This window comes from Anomalospiza imberbis, chromosome 8 (assembly GCF_031753505.1).
Source record: "Anomalospiza imberbis isolate Cuckoo-Finch-1a 21T00152 chromosome 8, ASM3175350v1, whole genome shotgun sequence".
Classification (NCBI taxonomy): Eukaryota; Metazoa; Chordata; class Aves; order Passeriformes; family Viduidae; genus Anomalospiza; species Anomalospiza imberbis.
In genome coordinates, this window is record NC_089688.1 from 32,939,699 (window position 1) to 32,960,441 (window position 20,743).

The window sequence follows — 20,743 nt, forward strand, 5'->3', positions numbered from 1 at the left end:
CTCTTTGTACTTTTCCCCATCAGAAAAAGAAGCGGATAAAAAAGCCAGGAAATGAGAGTTTAAAAGCTGGTGATTCCCACCTGGCAGCTGCTTTGAGTGCTGCTCCAAAGGGCTGCCACGACAGAGCAAGGCGGTGTCACTTCTAATAGCATTTCATTAAATCAGCCTCTAATTCAATTACAGCTGTCCTCCATATGAGCACTCCACTGGAGAGGAAGGATTTCCCTCTTCCCACGTTTCAGGCAGACCTCGTGTGCCACAGGGCTCTTCAGCAGTGCCAGCCAGGGCAACTTCTGCTCATCGACCCCCAAACCTCTGCTCGCATCACCCACAGCAACAAAACACTGCTCTTCAAACGTGCTGCCTCTTGTTCAGCTTTGTTGGCCTCATTCTCCTTTCTTGGTTTCCTCTTTGTTTTGGGATCACAGAATGGTTGGAGTGGGAAAAGAACTCCAAGATCATCAAGGATCTGTGATCAATCGCCACCATTTCCCAACACTGAGTGCAACATCCAGTCCTTCCTTGGACACCTCCAGGGATGGGGATCCCAAACCTCCCTGGGCAGCCCCTTCCAATGTCAAGTCACCATTTCCATGGAGAAACTCCTCCTGATGTCCAAGCTGACCCTGTTTGCTCAGGGGATTCCTCTTTTTCTCTCTGCATTCCGTTCATTGTTCACAAGAAAAGGAGGGTAGGGGAGCCTTGCATCAATCTCACACCTCAAACAATAAAAGAGAGTTTAGCTCTGACCTGTCAGGGGTTTCATCCTCTCGATGCAGAGGAACACAGCTCAGTTTTCAATCATTACGTTCTTACAGAAATACACTTCTTTTGACCTTTGGATTGCCCACATTTCGGGGATGCCCTTAGGGCACACCAGTGCTGGAAAACTAAACGAAGATACAACTAGAGAGTAGAAATTGTGTGGGTTGAAAGGGACCTTTAAATGTCATCTCCTCCCACCCCCTGCCATGGGCAGGGACACCTTCCACTATCCCAGGCTGCTCCAAGCCCTGCCCAACCTGGCCCTGGGCACTTCCAGGTTCTCTCTCCTCTCTCACAACATTTCCCTCCAGGGACCAGCCCTTGGAGTGATTCCAGCTCAGCGAAGGGCAGGATGCTGAGCACCCTCATTCCAGCCCCTGCCCCAAACCAGTGGCATTCCTTCTGGAAACCAGTTGCAAAATCAAGGTCTTGTGCACCACAAAGCTCCTTGTTCCTGCAAGACTACCCATCAAAGAGCCTAAAATTGTTACAACTGGCAGCTCCTTACAGATGTGGAGACTGCATTCTTTTCTGGTGTGTTTTAGTCTAAAAGCCAAAAACAATTCTGGGAATGTCCAGGGGCAGAGAGATTACCGCAAATTAGGGGCAAATTAAGCAGGCAGGCATCTGCTGAAGGGAAAGTGGGGAGAGTGGGATGTAGATATTTTCACTTAGGCCGGATTAACTTCATTTTTTGATTAATTCATATTAACTTTCCGAGCATCTCCGTGTGGAGGAGTCCCCTGGGAGTTTGCAGGAATGTCACTCCTGCTGCTGTAGCAGCTCCTGTCACTGGAGGGCACAATGCTGCTGCTTTCGCAGCCTTGCACAGCCTCAGCTCAACGATTTTTGGAGAGATAACATTTTTTTAACTTTGGGGGAAAAAAAAAAAATTGATCCCCTCAAATTATCTGAATGATGAGATCTTACTTTTGTAGATCTCTGACTGCTAAATTGTGCAAGGAAAAAAGAAGGAAAATCCTCCGAAATAATGAGTTGAAAAAAGCCCAGTTTTTATTTCCTGCACAGTGCTCCAGACAGTGTAACTATTCATTAACTTTAAAGCACACAGTTTAAAATCCTGTTTTTCTTTTGGTCTCGGCTTTACATCCTGCAGTTCCTTTAGCCCCAAACCAAATCCCTGGCTCTGATCCTGCCGTTAATATGAGGAAAATCAGACTTCCATCCATTTAGGCTGTTATGCTTATTCAGCATTTCCTTGAGGATAAACCTGACCCAGGTAAAGCTCTTCTCATGGGAATGCCTTGAGCCCATAGGAAATCCCTTTCCCTTGTGTCTGGGCTCTTGAATGTCCAGATAGAGTGAAACACTGAACTATGGAGCAAATCACCAATGAACGAAAAGGAAAAAAAAATCCTAAATGTTAAAAGCTCACAGGGTAGAAATAATAAAGCAGTGAAATCCCTGACACCACCTGTCTTATGCAACCCCTGTGTTGCATACTGGGGTAATTCAGCCCTCTGTCCTCCTGCCAGGTTCCTCCACAAGATGGGGGAGACCTGAAGGAGGAGACCACAAAGGCAAATGCACAAACAGAATCTTCCAGAAAGGGCCCTCTGTGTGGTTTCTCCTTCCTGCCACAGCCTGTGAGATGCAAATTTGAGCCACCCAGGGCCAGGAAATACGTTTCACAATGCTGATGGTCTCCTCAGTGCTTTTGAAATCCTATTGTGACCCATGGCTTGGAACAGTTGGACACAACTACTGGAGAAGCTTTTTGGAAAGCAATTTCATTAGCACACAATATTGGCCTGCCTCTGCCTGAAAAGTCAATGGTAAGACTCACAGTGATTTTAATGAGAGAAGAAGTAGGTCAGTACTGGAAAATCTCATGCACAGCCTTTATATTCTGTCACTGATTCCTTGTGATCCCCAGAGAAAGAGGAATAATTCTGAAACTCCATGAGCAAAGCAGAGAAGTTTTGCTGCCTGGGCTGGGGTTTTGCTCCCTCTGTAGAAAAGCCCTTTACAGCATAAAGCTCAGTTGTGACACTTGCTAATATATGGCACATACTTTGTTGTTGTCCCAGTGTTTCAGACCAACTCACTGAAACAAGTTTCCTTTAAAAAAACCAAACCCAAGAGAGCCCAGTGTTGATAGAGTTTGGATTAAGATATCTCAGAGTGAGTGTGACAAGTCACACACAGATGTAAGAGTTGCTGGAGGACACACAAGTGTCAAGAATTCCCAGGCTGTCCCCAAAAGGATTAACCCTAAATTCCCTGCCCAAATCAGGCTTAGACCCAGGCTGTCCTGCACAAACTCAGAGGTTTCTCAGCTCCATTTACAGATGGAGTTTGCCTTTGCCTAGGAAGTGTTAGTGGATCCCACAACTCTCCCAGCCCAGCCCCTGAGGCTCCATTTATTCCTCTCCTATCAGTTCCTCTGCAGGCAAACAGGATTCACAGCTGATGATCCAGGCTGGTTGCTCCCCAGTTGGGTTTCCTTCCAAGCCTCTCCCATGCCTGAAAGCCCAGCAATATCACCCCAACAAACTCAAACACTGCAATCCAAACCACTTCAACCTCCTACAACTGCTGGATCTCCCTAAGCCATAACAAAACTGTCACTGAGATCAAGGCCCTGTTTCCAAAGCCCTCATGGAAGTTTATCCATGGAAGTTCATCGTGGCAGTTCTGGCTCTGATATCCCCACGTCCCCTCAGCAGTGCTGTGCACTCCAAGCCCTGATCCCATCACAGATTCCCTGGAATAAAGAAGGAGCAGCACTCCCTGCAAGGCTCTGATTTACTGCACAACGTCTGTCCCTGGCTCCGTTCCCCACTCTGTCCCCAGGAGCTGTCCTGCACTGGGGGCACCTCACCAGCCCACTGGACCAGCAGGGAGAAGGAGCAGGGACAGAGAAACTGGGGGAAAAGCAGGCAAATATAACCTGGAGAAAGAAGTGGTAAATCTAAACTGGGGGAAAAGCAGGCAAATATAACCTGGAGAAAGAAGTGGTAAATCTAAACTGGGGGAAAAGCAGGCAAATATAACCTGGAGAAAGAAGTGGTAAATCTAAACTGGGGGAAAAGCAGGCAAATATAACCTGGAGAAAGAAGTGGTAAATCTAAACTGGGGGAAAAGCAGGCAAATATAACCTGGAGAAAGAAGTGGTAAATCTAAACTGGGGGAAAAGCAGATAAATATAACCTGGGGAAAGAACTGGTAAATCTGAACGGGGGGGAAAAGCAGGTAAATATAACCTGGAGGAAGAACAGGTAAATACAAACTGGAGAAAGAACTGGTAAATCTAAACTGGAGAAAGAACAGGGAGATATAAAATGGGGAAAGGAACAGGTAAATATAAACTGGGGAAAGAGCAGGTAAATATAAACTGGGGGAAAAGCAGGTAAATGTAAACTGGAGGAAGAGCAGGTAAATATAAACTGGGGAAAGAAACAGGTAAATATAAAATGGAGGAAAAGGAGGTAAATATGAACTGGGGAAAGAGGTAAATATAAAATGGAGGAAAAGCAGGTAGATATAAACTGGGGAACGAGGAGGTAAATATAAACTGGGGAAAGAAACAGGTAAACATAAACTGGAGGAAGAGCAGGTAAATATAAACTGGGGAAAGACCTGATAGATATAACTGGGGAAAGAAACAGGTAAATATAAACGGGAGGAAGAGCAAGTAAATATAAACTGGAGAAAGAAATAGGCAGATATAAACTGGAAAAAGAGCAAGTAGATATAAACTGCAGATCTGTCCTTCAAGGTCACATAATTCCCTTCCAGAAGTGCATTTCCAAAGCATCAGCTTCCCAACAGTGAGGAATAGCACAACAGAACATGTGAAATTGGATAAACATGGCTAATTCCCAAGGGAATCCTAATTGTGACAGTGAAATATGATGGTTTACTAGGTCAAATACTTTCTTCAAAGAAACATGCTTGAAAATTATATTGAAAGCTTGACTTGGACAGATTGCAGGGACCTGGTCCAACATTATGGTCAAAGATATTTTTTCCCTGAAGAAATCAGTCACTGCACTACACAAGGCTTGCATGGACACAAAAATAAATGAATATGTATTCTGTTTTATCTTCCTGCGTTGACATCATTAACTAAGCCATACTGGAATGTCAGTCAGGTCTTGTGTACGTGTTTGCTCGTAATACATGAGGTTTTAAAAGATAATCTGGAAAGTTAAGTTCAAGTCAAGTTAAAAATGTTAATATTGAAAGTATTTTTAAAGCACCATCTATAGATAATTTGCACTGAGAAAGGAATATTTTCTATCCAGCAGGTAAGACCTTTCTTACATATTAAAAATGGATTGTAACTTTGTTTAAATTAATTTTTTAATGCTTAGACATAATTTAAATAGGTCACAAAAGCTCACCCAATATTCTAGGTCCCTGATCTTTGTATTTCCATCCTCAAATGACCTCATTAGAGTGTTGCTTGATAAAATTTCCTGACATTAATAGTTTGCAAAGGAATCACAAGAATGTAGGAGTAGAAGGAATCACCTGGTAGTAAATGTTCACTCCTCTGTCCATCTGAGGTTATGAAATTCCCAGAACCTCATAATAATCCCAAAACATTCAGAATACAAGCCCGGAAGCCACAGAACTGTGCTGGGCCACAGGAGGACAAGCCGGAGAGATCAAAGGAGCTGCCACTGTCTCAGAACCCTCCATCAGCAGCTGATCTCACAGCTGGGAACACCTGGATGCCCAAATTGCCTGGAGATATTTGTACTCATTCACCCACCTCTGTTTTACAGAGGAAAACCTCTGTTTCTAGCAGGATAAACAGGTATTTTGTAAATAAAAAGGATTTCATTGAAACAAAATTTCTACACACAAGCAAGCTGGTGTGGGCCCTTGGCAGAGGGGTGGGATGAGATGAGCTTTAAGGTCTCCTCTAACTCAAACCATTCTGTGATTCCATGACCATATAGATGAAATATTAATCATAAATTAAGCACTAGATAAATTCCAGTTGGATATCATTATCCACAGCCATCCAGATGTTCTGGAAATGATTCATTAGAGATACATTCTGTAACTATAGAGATAAGGAGTGAAACTGGAGGTCTGGAACACACTTTACTGACCAGGTCAGGATGTAAAATCTTCAGATATGACCAGGTCAGTGGCCACAGACACTTGGAGAAGATAATCTCATATCCTGGCAAGTTGATGCATACATTAATACACAGAAGAGGTAAGAGGATGGGATTTATTTTAAAAATAAATGGTGCTGGCAGCTGCATGATGTTAGCTGTCTTTGTAATAATAAAGCACTTTCTGGTGAGCACAAACCCCCACAATTTGTAGCAATTAATCCAAACCCCAGGCTAAGTCAGTATTGGTAGCCAAGGGTGATTACATGAGCATATTTCTTCACCAGAACATCATCCATTCCTATTTTTCTGGCCTACAATGTTCCTGTCCACATTCTTCTGTGGCATCTGAATTGGTATCTGACCTACATCCCACTCCACCCTCAAAGCACATGTGCTTCTCTGGACACCATGAAATGTCAGGTTTTGGCCACACTGAGCTTTCACATTGGATAAAGGAGCTTTTTTTATGGCCTGCACTGAATTCTCACCTTGAAAGTGCCCTTTTGGAGAAAATATTTAAAGACATCCAGCAGCAAAGTGTGTGAAAAGAGGGTTCCTCCCTTCCCTGGGCCTGTTAAAATCCTGCTGAACCACTGATTACTGAAGACTCCTCCAGGGCAAAAAAAAAGTTCCTCGTAAAAGATAAAGAAAAACTGAAATTTCATATTGATATCAACAGACTTTGATCTAGCAATATATCTACCAAATGTTATTCCAGTATCACCCTCTAAATCTCTGTCTCCAAAATGATGTGGATTGTCAGAACTTCATACATAAATTTATAAGGGACCATTTTTAATTTCATGCAAATGACAGTCCTAAATGGCCCTAGTAAAATACTCATTGTCTTCTGTTCTCATAAATTTGAAACTTCTTTCAGTTTATCAAGAACTCAGGAGATGAATCACATTCCAACTGTGCTCTTCACACACTGCAGTGGCCTTGGCCTTGCACCACGTTCCTGTGCTGAAATATTAAGTTCCACCCAAAAAAAAAAAGTTGATATTCAGCAAAAGTTTTAGTTATACAAATAAAATTCTCTACAGAGCTGGGAAATTAAATGTTTTAGCGTGGTCTGAATGGATCTCTTACTTGTGTGCTTGGGGACAGGGTTAGTGGTGGCCTTAATGGTTGGACTTGATGATCTTGGAGGACTTTCCAACCTTAATAATTCCATACTCAGTACAAATTGATGATTATTTTGGAGTATCATACCCTGCACTATGAATAATTTGTTAGCTTGAGGGTTTTGTCCAGAAATTCCATTTTTGTTATGCCAGTTTCTACAATCCTTCATCAAAAAAAAAAATGACAATGTTTTCCTGCATAGTATTTTTTACAAGAAAAAAACAAAATATTCTTGTGGCTTTATCCAGAAATGTCTCTGTCTTCAGAACAGAAGAGCAAGAAACCAAAGGATTTCTCAGCTCCACTCCTGCCATCCTACAGATTTTCTGGCCATACAGAGATAATAAATGTGACTGAGTGGATCCTGTGGCGTGGTGTGAACTCACTGGGACCCAAACATGGCCATCATTTGGAAGATTCCTAACTAACAGCTGAGCCTTAATGAATCCATTTCCATGCTAGTTATCTCTCAGGATTAAAAAAGGACCTCTCAGGTCACCCAGGACAACATTTTGAGTCTTGCAATGCACCCAGAGCTGTGACCTGCTGTAAGAGCTGGCTCACAGCTATAAATAGCTCAACCCAATTAGCACTTAGTTCATTTACTACATTTAGGGGAAGCAATTCTCCATCTAAGCCACCTGCAGAGCTTTGGTGGCTTTAGGGACATGAAGGACACCTGGCAAGGACCCCACAGCTCTTGTTCTACATCATTTCAGAAACCCTGCTGTGGACTTTTAGGGCTGAGAGGGTCAGAAAAGGAGGTGCTGTTGCTGCTCAAGGCACTCAGTTGATTCATAAAACCCACAGCCTCAAATCTTTCCATGAAAACATCCCAGAGGCTGGCCTGGGAAGTCAGCACTGTGGAATTAGGAGTTGGAATTACTGCATGGATGGTTCAAGGCCCACATGGACACGAGCACAGAATTCCCCAAGGCCATGGCAGTAAGAGGTGCCCGTGGAGGGGATGCACAGTAAAATTCTGTGTAAAATACAGCCCAGGAGTTCTGACTGTGCCCAAAAACAAATGATTCATTTTCAAGAGGCAGCCAAGCAGTGGCAGAAATGGACAGGGCAGGGACACCTCATGGAACAGAATAAAACCAAAACAGACCAAATTCACCACTGAGACCACGAAAAGGGCAAACAAACCATGACTAAGGAACCACAGGAAATGACCACAAGGGTGGACACGTTCCTCTTTCCCGTTTATCCACAGAAAGATTAAAAAATGAGACATTTCTTAACCACTGCTCAATGACTTTATCTCAGAGTAAGGATGTTGTGGTCCTCCTGCATTAGGATTGCACTGCTGAAAATGTACTTGTGAGTGTAAATCTAAGAGTCAGTCTTTAAAATCATTCTTTTAGGTTGATGGCAGTTGTATCACATGAAGTCTCTGTGTCCTAGCAACAACATAACTCTTGCTAAACTCAGGCAATTGGAAAATCAGTCAAATTCAGACACAATTAAGATTAAATGTCATAACTGGCAATGTATGAAAAATACTAGGCCTTCCCAATTTAACTTTTTTTTTATTCTCCTCTCCATATCTTTTGCAATGATTCATGCAATGACATGAGTAATACATGGAAATATATGAGAACTGACTTTCACTAAAATATCTGAATACAAAACATTTGTTCTTCTCTAAGCATGTCTGGGTGCAGTTCCCATTCCCTTCTGAACCAAACACACACAGCTGATAAAAAGCACAAAGGTATCCAAGCTCCAAAGTGGGCTAATTTTAAACTTAAATCACATCCTAGACCTCACATTTCCTAGTATTTCCCTGACCGAATTTCAACCCAACACCAACACCATTGGGTTTGCTCACCAGTCTTTGTTCATTTGCCACTGAAATACAGATTTAAATTAGACAGGAGAAATAAATTTCTCCTCCCAAAGAGGGTGGGGAGGCCCTGGCAGCTGTGGCTGCCCCATCCTTGGTAGTGTCTTTCCCTTTAGGGAATTCTGTGAGGAATGAAGCACACCAGTGGCTTTGTTTAATTCTCTTTTAGGATGTATTTTCCAGTAGTTTTCCCTTTTTCCATAAGTTTTGTAAGCAAAGGATCTCTCCTGTGATCAGTTTGGTCTCTCCCATTTCCACCTGTTGTCTTCTTCCCTGCTTACTCTTCTCCCAAAATATCTTTTTATTTAGAGAACAGAAAAATCTTGACATGGAGAAGCCACAGGAATTGCTCATCACTGACATTAACACAGCTTTGTAAATTAAGATGACCTTAAATGAGCAATGTATCCCCATGATCCAAGCCATGCCTCCTGTGCCATTTTTAGTCAGGAACGATCATATTGTATCAGTTTCCTAATGTTTCTTTCCTGACTTCATTTCCTGAAGGGAAAGACAGTTTCCCAGCCTTCTCTTCCAATCCCAGCTGGGCACTCAACCTCATACCTGGTGTGCAACTGCCAGGGTTAAAGGAATGCTGGTTTAGCCCTATCAGTACTGTCAATCACATCCCTGACTTCCTCTTTAGCTCAGGCTGATATATGATCTTAATTTTTCCTTCTCTCTGCATTCCAATAATCCCTCCCTGATAAATTCTGATCTCAGAATCCCTCCAGGAGTGAAAACCAGAGGAGGTTTCAGCATCCAGCTGGGTGCATAAAAGATCTCCTGACTTCCAGGGCTCACCACAATCACTCTGTTTTCATTTGCAGCAGCTCCTGTGCAACCTTGCTGGGCAAGGAAAGTTTTCCATAGAAGATTTCAATGTGTGTGTTTCTTATCTCACCTTCTTTTCTCTGCCATCACATCCAGGCGTCCCTTGGACACCTCTCTGGGCATCCCCTTCCGATGTCAAACCACCCTTTCCAGGAAGAAATTCCTCCTGCTGTCCACCCTGAGCCTCCCCTGGCCCAGCCTGAGGCCATTCCCTCTCCTCCTGTCCCTGTTCCCTGGGAGCAGAGCCTGACCACACCACTCTACAAGCTCTAATAAGAGGATTCTGTGGAAGCCAACAAAAGAGGGATTTCTTTCCTTTCTAATTATCTTAACAATGGTCCAGAATAAACATAGGAAGACCTAGAAAATTCACCTCAGCCCATATGCAAATTCCAGCAGTGGCAGAAGCCCTGGAGATGTGGTTTGCAGACACTACATGATCTGCCATGCTCCCTCTGCTCCTGGGTAAATTTTCACCCCGCTTGAACTGTGTAAAGAATATGCATAAAGAAGCAAAGGGGAACAGTGGAGATGAGAAAATGAATGGTAATGCCAGAGCTTTGATGGAAGGAAAGCAAGAAAACCACTGCAATTAAGACCAGGAACACAAGACAAGGCATCCTCCTCTGCAGATTTCTGATATTGTGAGGAGAGTTTCCAAGGAGAAAGCTAATATCACTGTAATCCTTGCTTTTCCCAGTAAAATATATATGTTTTTGCAGAACAGGATTCACTTCTGAAGCTGTACAAACAAGTAAATTATTCATAACAAAAGAGATAAAAGACAGAACATTTCACAGAGTAAAATATTTAGACTCCCCCATCTCTGGCAGTGTGATCATACTTACACTAACTGGGCAGACTGGGAATCAAAATGAAGCTCAATTAAGTGGTACAAACTCTGCATATAAAATACATCAAGTTGATAAAAATGACGGTTCTTCTGTACCTATGCTTCATCTTTCATGTTGAACCAAGCAAAGATGCAATTAATCAGTGCTCTAACATTGTGCTACTTTTCAATATGTGAGTGCAACACCTCAATAAAACAGGATCCTTAAAGGGCTGCTAAATGTATCAATATTCAATTACACAATGTTAATAAAGCCATTAAAAGAGAATTAACAAGGGTTTACTCAGGAAGTATCTCTGCCTGACATTAGGTGGCTCTTTAAACATTTTCTAAAGAAATACAGTAAAAAGCTATTAAAATATTTATGCAATGCTTGCATTAGTTCTGTTTAACTGGCACAGCAGCAATAATATCAGCAGTTTTAAATGCCCTGCTTCTCAGCACCACGATTATCCACTAGTTATGAGAGAGAAATAAATTCCCAGTCTTAGAATTTTAATGCTTTTCATTATAAAGAAAAGATCTCCAAATCCTTCATTAAAGCTCACTAAAACTAGATGCTTTCAACTCTTTGTTGAGGAACCAATATCAGAGTGTGCTGCAGCAGGAGCTGGGCTGGAGATGGCCCCTGAGGCTCCTGCCTGCCCAGGTAGCCCAGAGGAAAGTTGGGTTTTGCCCCAAATCTTTGAGCTCAGGCCTCCCAGGCAAAGCCTTCCTGGAGAGCTCTGAAAGCAATGGCAGATTATTTCATTCCAAGAGATTGTGCTGGTGCAGCACTTCTGGACTCGTGGCTCCTCCTCGATCCCCCAGTAACGAAAAGCCTCCCTGGACTTGTTAAATTAGCCAAAGTAATGAACTCCAATTCTGTGCTATTTGCACAGGGACTGGAAAAGATTTCGTGTTTCCATGTACATAAACAAAACCTGGCTCAGCACACCAGGGAATTAAGAGGTTTATAAAATATAAAAGACATTCACATTTATCTATTAAACAATTCATTCTCTACCCTGCCTTTTCCTACTAAGTGAATTCATTACTTATAAAAAAATATATATTTGCTGCTGGCTCTTTTTTGCTGCTGGCGACTCAGTGCTGGCCCCCAACACCTTGGGAGGACACTGATGCTGCCCCTGGGCTGGTGGCAGCAGCACTGGAAGAAAAAGAAGGTGCAAGTGTTGTCTCTCCCTATTATTCAGAGGTTCTGGTGCATAACAATGCCAGCTGTGCTGCAGGAAGAAGGACTGCACCATTGATCTGAATAAAATTATTAGAGGGTGTGGGAATGAAACAGATGAATTCACATCCTGGAAAATCCAAAATAAAGCAGTTCCTCTGATGCTGCCCAGACAATGCTGAGTATTTTTCCTCCAGGAATTGCTAAGCTCAGGGAATTGGTTTCTTGCAGGACAGGTTGGGGAAATTCATCAACATCAACCCATCTTTACACTGAGGCACCCACAACTCTTCCCAAGGACCTACTACAGTTTTGATGGATACTCCTTAAATTAGTATAAAAATCCATATTCTTTTTTGGAAAATAACAGCACTTACTGTTTAACTAGATCAAACAGGTGCTACCAGGTGAAAATATCTTACCAAGAACTGGCTTTGTTTTCCTTTTAAAAAGGTCTCTATATCAAATCACCAGGCCTCTGAGCTCAAAGGAAGTCAAATGCATGCCCTGCGTTTATCCATTATCCACATTTTCCACAGGATCCTTTGGAAAGTCATCAATTTGCCACAATTTGCATCCACCAAACTAAGTGAGGAAGATTTTGATGATAATGCAAGCTCCTCTATGAGCAAAAACTGTATTAATCCAACCCAAAAGCATGTGAAAACAGCAGCTACTTGCTCCTGACTGCTTTGTTTTCAGAAGATACTAATAACTACTTACTTCTCTAATAAAATAATTACATCTTTCTAGCACAGCCCCTCCTCTCCTCCTCAAATATTTTTGTTTTAGAAGCATTTATGCTGCAATCATTTCTACCTCAACACTATCACCCAGCTAATAATGTGATATTATTTATTTGTATTTGGGTTGTTTTTTTTTTTTGCTGCTTACGTAGGGGTAAGGGATACATTCAATTTTTCATTCCTTGTGTAGCAAGAATTCCTGCTTTTTCCTAGGTTAGATTTTTATTTGTCCAACGAAAAGCTATCAAAGGGGTCTGTGGAACTTGTTAACTGGCCTGTGGAACTTGTGGAACTGTTGTAGCTTCCAACAATCCAGTCTTCAAGTAGATGAGTGTTAAATCTAGTCAAATTATACTACACCTAACAGGCACTTTATGGGAGATTTGCCCATTTTTCAGCCAAATTCGAGGAGTCTGATCACTCTTATTTTCATACTGATGGCAGAGTCATCTTTCATGCAGCGAGTGTAAGGGTGTCCCTTTCAAAGGCCAGACACATCCAGCACAGGAAACACTGCCCAGAGACAAATGTGGCCCCTGCATTTCTGAGTCACCCCAACACATTTATTAAGCACCGAGTTGTGCTTTTACAACTGGTCTCCATCGGAGATATTTCATCTGTTCCCAGAGCGTCATCCCTCCTAATGACTCATAATGCAGCCTCATTCCATCGAGCTTGATTTCACTGCCTCATCAGCCTCTTGTTCTCCAGGGGCAAAGCTGCTCTTTTCAGCAAGTTCAGCCCACAGAGAAGTGGCCATTAACTGCAGCTCCTCATTATGTAAGAATCAGCTAATCAAGAGTGACCAAGACGTAGCTGATGTTGTGATTGAGGAGAGGGAGACATCTGCTTGGAATTATCCAGCCCGCTGTTTCAAAACTGATAAGGCTTTTACTGCCTTGGTGTTCAATTAAGAGCAGGAATAAATGGGTTTGGGGGGTGGAATGTGCAGTTTGCTTCACCAATGGCTTGGCAGGGGGAGAGGGATGGAGGGCACAAAGTGCAAGCAAGGCCCAGTGCTGAGGAGAAAAGGCAGAAGCTGTCTGCAAACCACGTCAGCACGAGGCACAGCTGACAGGTTCTAAGCTGTATTTGAGGGGCTGTGTGTAATGTAAACTGTCATTTCCATGGTTTTCAGGCTAAGTTGAAAAAATATTTCTACTTCCATTTCCTAATTTGCATCTAGTTGTGCATTTTTTTTTCTTTATCTAATATCCAGAGTGAAACTAACATTCAAATATATCACATTAATTTCTGATGTGAATGGGAAGCCATTCCCCAGAAGTCAGAGTGGGCTGTATGTAAGTATTCCTGATAAATTTGGTGATGAAGCCTGCTTTTTTATTCCTAAATGTCACATGCAGCTTTTCTGAAGCCAAAAGTTTACGTGTTTTATTATCAGAGCACAGGAGATACATCTTCTTATTCTTTCTTTTTACATGAAAAAAAACTGTAATAAAACATGACCTTTTAATACATAATCTGCAACAGAATATGCTGGGCAGATAAAATATGTAACATGAGAGAGACTGCCTTGAAACTGAACCCTGACTGGGGCTGTAACTGAACAGAACTCTTGTTTCCCTTAGGGGAAGGCAGAGCATCAGACAGGAAGGGGACACTGAGCTTTTCCTGGACTGAGCAACACCAAGACACTGCAAATATGTGGGGCACATGAACAGGCAAGCTCTGCTCCCCTCCCTGGAAGACTGGGAAGCACAAATTGCCAGGAATAGTCCCATTCTGGGGGATCATTCCGGTGTTCTCACATTCCCTTCTTCCTGCAAAAGGCACACTTCCACACACAGCCAGGTAACTCAGGCTTTTCACAGCTACTCCAAATGCATGAGGAGCAGGTAGGAAGATAAAAGCAGAGGAATAAATTGGACCCATTTCTTGAAGGAATCTGTCTGGATTTCTGAGGCCAGACATCAAAGAAGAAGGGGAAAAAAGCACCCTCTTGCCAAGCTTATGTTTCCATATATGTATTTCCTCCCCACTCTTCATATAGATTCTGCTTTTTGCATCAGCCCTCTTGGCTGATACCGCAACACTTCGCTGCTTTTCATCTTCAAAATGTGAACAAATTCATCCTCGAGGCTCTCAAAATGTGAACAAATTCATCCCCAAAGCTCTGCTGGGAGGAAATGAGACAAATAAATGTGGGGATTCCTCCTTGCCTGCAGGGCTGTGGGAGGTGGATGGCTGGGCCAGAGCATGAGCACCTCCTGGACCTGCACGTTCTGCAGGCAGGGATGGGTTTGGATTTCTCCAGCAGCACCTTCTGCCATCCTTGGGGCCCTGAGAAACTGGTCTGTCACTTGGAAAGGAGCTGACATTTTCTGGAAAGAGTCTCAAACTCAGCGTCCAGCTAAGTGTCTGCTTCTTCTCTGAATTCAGCCCCATGCACAGAAAAATCTTGTCCTCAAATACCTTCCACCTGCCTTTTTCTCTCTTCCTTCCCTAATTTTTTTTTCTATATTTTCCTTACCCTTTTTTATTTTTTGAAGAGGCAGAAGTAGGTGCAGAGAGGCAGCTGCTGCAGCAGCAGCTCTGCAGACATGCCTGCAGCCTGAGTCACGCACGCCGCGCTCAAGAAATGGAAAAGGAGCTCTTACATCAGGGATGTTGAATCTGATCCTGCCCAGAGAAACATCCAGGAATCACACTCTGCTGTGGAGACACATTCACTCCCTTCCCCTGCTTTCCCTCCTCTTTCCATGGATTTTGTGGCAGAGGAGGACACCAAGGTTTTTAGAGAGGGTTCTGTGCACATTGGCCACCTTCCCTGCAGCCCTGGCAGGAAAGAAATGCTTGAAATGCTGAAGGCTGCCCTACTGTGCCTATGGAAACTCATACACACCTGGAAATCCCTCATAAGGGAGCTTGGAAAAGGGGGGGAAAGAGAAAATAAAGAAGAAAAAATGAAAGAAGGATGAAAAAAAAAAAAAAACATAAAAGAGAGACAGGCTAGATGAATATTTAGGTGGAAGTTCCTGCACTCGGTTCCTGACTGAGATCTTTAAAGGAAACTGAGGTATTAACTCTTCATGAGAACAGCATGACCAGTGTCTTCTTAGCCCCTTAAAAAAATCCCTACACTCAGTTTGTGATGCAAATTTGTTCTTCTAAGGGATGCAGCCTTCGAAGAACCATGTCCCAGGACCTCAAAACAGAAATCATGTGGGGCAGATACGAGGGGAAGGCTTTTATCTAAACTCCATGACCGCAGCATGGCAAAGCTGCCAAATGTTAGGATTTAAGCATGACTGTGACAATATTATCAGGGCTTTGGTTTTGGTTGGTTTGTTGTTTTTTTTAAAGAACTTGTGGCAAAGCAGAAAAATCTCGAGGATGTGAATATCAAGTATTAGAATGAAAGGCATGATAAAAAGAATCTTAAATCTTGCATCTTGGTTTTTGAAATTTTTTTCTGCTGTGATATCTCTTCCCAGTTTGTTCAGACATGGACACACATTGCCAGGTCTTCCTCCTCCTGCTCCTATTATCTCCCTTCTGCTACATCCAACCCCCAGCTAAAATCCCAGGGGGCAAACTCAGGGAAGGGAAAATTCCATGAATCATGGAAAATTCATGGAATGCTTTGGGTTGGAAGGGGTCTTAAAGATCAGCTCATTCCCCCCCTGCCTTGGCAGGGACACCCTCCACTGTCCCAGGATGCTCCCAGCCCCAGTGTCCAGCCTGGCCTTGGGCACTGCCAGGGATCCAGGGGCAGCCCCAGCTGCTCTGGGCACCCTGTGCCAGGGCCTCAAACCCTCAACTATGATTTTAAAACTTAATTTAAGCCCTCCTTGTGTTTCTGAAGCCAGAAAACAATAACCACAAGTGTTTCTGAAAGTCAGGAGAATCCTCTTGGGTCTGGCCTGGTCTCTTTACAGGTGTTGTGAGAAGGAACTCCAACACCCCCGGCTGTGCCGGGGCACTGAGGCTGCAGAGCTGAGCTCAGCATTTCTCCCTCACGTCTCACTCTTGTCAGGAACAAATTAAAAAAAAAAAAAAAAAAACAACAAGCAGAAGGATTCTGAAACCTGCCCAAGGAGCAGATAGAAAAGCCACGTGAGGAACCCTCGGGAGGTTTGTGAGCCAAGCCTGGCTCCAGCTGGACGCTCCCATCCTTTTCCTGCCAACCTGCACAAGGGCCTGGGACACGCAGTGCTCCTCGCCACGTGGGCTGCACTATCAGCAGGAGATTACGAGGTTTCCAGAAGGTTTTTATCTCCTGTCTCCCCCCCGTCATGAATTTTCTCTCCTAGAGGATTGCACTGTGCTGTGTGCTCGCTGTCACGGCGCTGGGGCTGAGCTCAGCTGCCCGCAGAGGGAGGGAACAACATTCCTGCTCTTTCCCCACAGCCAGCTCTCCTCCCGACCTCTCTGCTGGGCCACGACCAAGGGAAGTGCTGAAAACCTCACATTCTGCACACCAAAGGGAGCTTGAAACACAGCTCAGAAAATACCGGAGTCTACTGCTGCAATGTATTCTGAGAGTGGAACCTAAAGCAGGCTAATCCTGTATTAAATTTGTTAACAATTGCCTATTATTGTTATATCTTTAATTGGAAGGGACAGCTCAGGATTGCTCTGACTGACAGAGTGAAAAAGTAAAACCCTTGGGTTCACTTGGCTCGAAGCTGCCAGCTGATGACACTCAGGGAGCTCAGGAAAACAGTCGTGCAGAGAAACCTGCACCTGTCTCACCCACCAGACTGATTTTGTTTGCTGTGTGAACGAGGTCTGTAGGTCTGCAGAACACACACAACTGTCTGTGAAACTTCCCACATCTCAGTTTTCCCAGAGAAAAGGGTTTGATCCCTCAGTCCTTCCCTCGTGCCCAGGCTGCAGGGTGGGGACAGGGCAGCGCTGACCCCCTGACCCCAAGTGTGGCCCCAAGAGCAGGGTTTGGGATGTGACTAGGACACAGCCCTCTTGTCTCCCCAGTGAATTTGGCACAGCCCCATTATCCTGCTGTTTTGGAGGCATTGGAAGAGAAGATTGACCTTGATAGACTTTATGACAGCCACAAAAATGTCTCCGAATTTGTATTTCTGAGTCTTTTTATCCTCTCCCCTTCCAGCACGTCATATCAACATATTAACATCCTCTTCACATATAATATCTGTTCCTTTCTTTTGTGGTATTCATGCGAGGAGTTGAAACTCCTCATGGGGAGCTCCTCATGTTTGTGAGGGTTGGAACTAGGTGATCTCTAATGTACCTTTCAACCCAAGACTTTCTATGATTCTGTGATTCTGTGAAGATAAAAAACAGACCAAGAAAGCAGTAATTTCTCTCCTGATGGGGCTGGACCCTTTCACTCCAAAATGACACAGCCAGAGGTAGTAGCCCTGACCACACAACCTCGACTGCCATTGCTAAAAAACATGGAACAAACCTTTGTTTCTCATGTCCATGATAAATATTGCATTTTTTATACCACAACCTGTGGGAAATACTGTACCCTTAGAGCCACAGACTGATCCCAATTTACTGTAGCTCTGGTAGCTGAATTGCCATATTTTGGTGGTGACTGGTGACATTGCAAAAGGGGAAAAACTGCTCCTTCCAGTCAAGTGAAACTTTTTACTTCAGTTCTAGTGAAATCCCAACTGTCAGCTGGGGCTGAATGCTGCAGTACAGCTGCCAGCTCCAGCACTTGCAGATAAACCAGGCTGAGGTCACAGTTTTTTGGCTAAGACACAGACAGAGTTATAATAGCAAGTATATTCTGACAGGTCCCAGCTCTGTGTTTGGGGTTTGTTTGTTTAGATTTGTTTCTCTCTCTGTATTTCAAGCCATTGATTCTATAGAAGCATGTCAGTTCATTAACAAATCCTGTCAGCTATTTTCTTTGGCACTGGGAATGGGTTGTTTCCCTGCCACATGAATCCAGCTCCAATGTCACTTGCACACCAATCAGTGCTCCCATTCAGGGAGGTTGGGCAGAAAAGTGGAGAGAATGTCTTCTTTTCTTTTAACCAAAAAGAGAAAACAAAATATTGCTGAACTCTGAAGCCTCAGTGGAGCTGGTCACATCAGCACTGTGCATGAAGGTGGCTTCTGCCTGATTTCCAGCCCAGGGAATTCTGCTGGAGCCTTCTCAATCCTTTCAGAGTGACCTCCAACACTGGGCCATTACATCCCAACCCATCCTGGGTCCTGGGTCTCCATGAAGAAGTGGAAAATGTGCAAGGGGGACAATCAGAGATGACCTAAACCTCTGGAGTTCTCTGGGATCCTAAGGGATTTATAGGATAAGAGGGAGGTTTACACTGTGGCTTGAGTTGGATTTTGTCTCCTGATAAAATGGAAGAATTTTTACAGAGGGAATAAAAGGCAGCAATTTAACCTCATATATTGCCTTTTTAATATTGCTTTATTAAGGCTGGGCTATAAACCTGACAAAAAGGAGCATAAAATGATGGGGAAATGAAGAGTGAACCCAGCTCCTCTAAAATATTCCAGCTTTTTCTTTCCATTTCCATGTTCCAATGGACACTGCCAGTGGCCCACCAGCCTCAACCACACTGATGTCACCCACACTGCTCCCTTTGCAAAGCTGAACAACGAAATCCTGGCAGAAGGAAACTGTCCAGGACACACCTGGGATGTTCTTGATGTCCTCAGGGACAAAGCCATCCTCCCTCCATACTCACCCTCAACTTATCTCAGCTTTTCATCCTTCTGTGATATCCCCAGCCTCAGGTACACACAGGAGTCAGCACTGGAAAGTTCCCCAGCATCTGTTCAGAGTTACATTGCTCTGACATTCATAATTATGACCTTTGTCAGCAGATCATGTAAGCATGAAATTAATTTTGAAAATCGGTAATTCCACTGACTTTACCTGGGTCACTCACGTGTTTAAAGTTAAAAGAACACTGAAGAGCTTTGCTGTGTACAGACCTAGCCCTGACAGAGTGCAAAACGTTTCCAGTCCCAGACAAACAGCCAGTAGCCACAGACTGTTCCACTCTCCAGCTCAGATTTAATCTTACGGGGGCTCTGTTTCACTGACACAGCTGTGAACTGCTTCCCTCTAAGACCCACATGCTGCAATCAACTTCCAAGGGATTTCTGAGTGCATACATTACTGTCCCTTGCACACCAGCAGAGCATCAGTATTACACATGTAATGCACCCCAGCCCAGCCAGCTGCTCCAAAAAGTGGTTTATTTTGCAGCTGATGGATGCTTTGCTGATTCTGGAAATCTCTCCATATGACAAGTGTTCTAAAACATTTAAGGTACTACAGAGCTGAAGGTTCTCAAGAGTGCAATCATCTTTTGCAGCTAAATCGTGGTAAGGAATGTACTTGCAACGTGAGCTCGCTCGCAGGTTTTCTGCCTGTGACAAATTGAATCCAGCACAAATAATTTTGGGGTTGCAATTACAAATGGGCAGTGCCTGGAAATTAATCACTGAAGTATTTAATGAATATCCACAAAAGTAATCTCAACAGCTGCAAGCCATCGAGATTTCAAACCCTAGGCTGCCAAGTCAGGTACCAGTAACTCTTCCAGAAGTCACTCAGAACATCTTGCCCAGTACATATGAACACATTTTGATGGGTCTGAATACCAGAAAACACCAAACTGACACTCAGTATTTCCACAGATAACAGATGGTTTCACACGTTGTTCCCCACTTGGGGTTGTCTAATGTATCTGAATCATGTTTTGAAATACAACTCAAGGTTTGGAAAATCTCTAAGGTTTTCAATAAATGGAGTTTAATGTCAAGACTACTCAAAGCAGCTGTTCCTCCTAATCATGGAAAATCACATCCAGGGTTTTTTTTTGCAAGACCCAATGAAGAAATTATGTAATTTAGAGGTCCCATGCACCTCCACCCCCACCATTCTCCAATGCTTTACATGAAACCACAGAAAGATAACAGCACACGTCTCCAGCTTCGTGTGCTGCCACTTTTTTACTCCAGACAAGGTGTTTGTGTTTCTTTCTCCACTCCTACCTGAGCAGGTGATTAATGGCTCAGTGCTTGCATTTGAACTCCATGTTCCACACCAACATCAGAAAGAGGGAACAGGGGCTCATCTGCATCCTTGGAGATTCCCAGGGCACAGGGATAGCAACCCTGCTCACTTCCCCAGGTTTTTGATGAGATTTTCCCACCTCTGGAGTCCAGAACGCACAGGTCCAGCCTGGCCTGCTGCCATCAGATGTTTGCTCTGCAGAAATGCAGGCTCTCTCTTCTCTCCTGGGCTTTATTTCCCACTCCATGCCCCTGCAGAGTCCCTGGAAGCAGGAGGAC

The 20,743-nt window shown here is 43.7% G+C and overlaps 1 protein-coding gene and 1 long non-coding RNA gene across 4 annotated transcripts in view; one reads left to right on the forward strand and one right to left on the reverse strand.

The window, feature by feature from the left end:
* Positions 1-20,743, reverse strand: part of ADAM12 (ADAM metallopeptidase domain 12) — a 178,800-nt gene that overhangs the window by 108,762 nt on the left and 49,295 nt on the right. The window lies entirely within an intron of this gene.
* Positions 13,412-14,546, forward strand: LOC137478441 (uncharacterized). The gene is made up of 2 exons (XR_011001565.1): positions 13,412-13,755; positions 14,044-14,546. It is a non-coding gene; the product is annotated as an uncharacterized lncRNA (long non-coding RNA).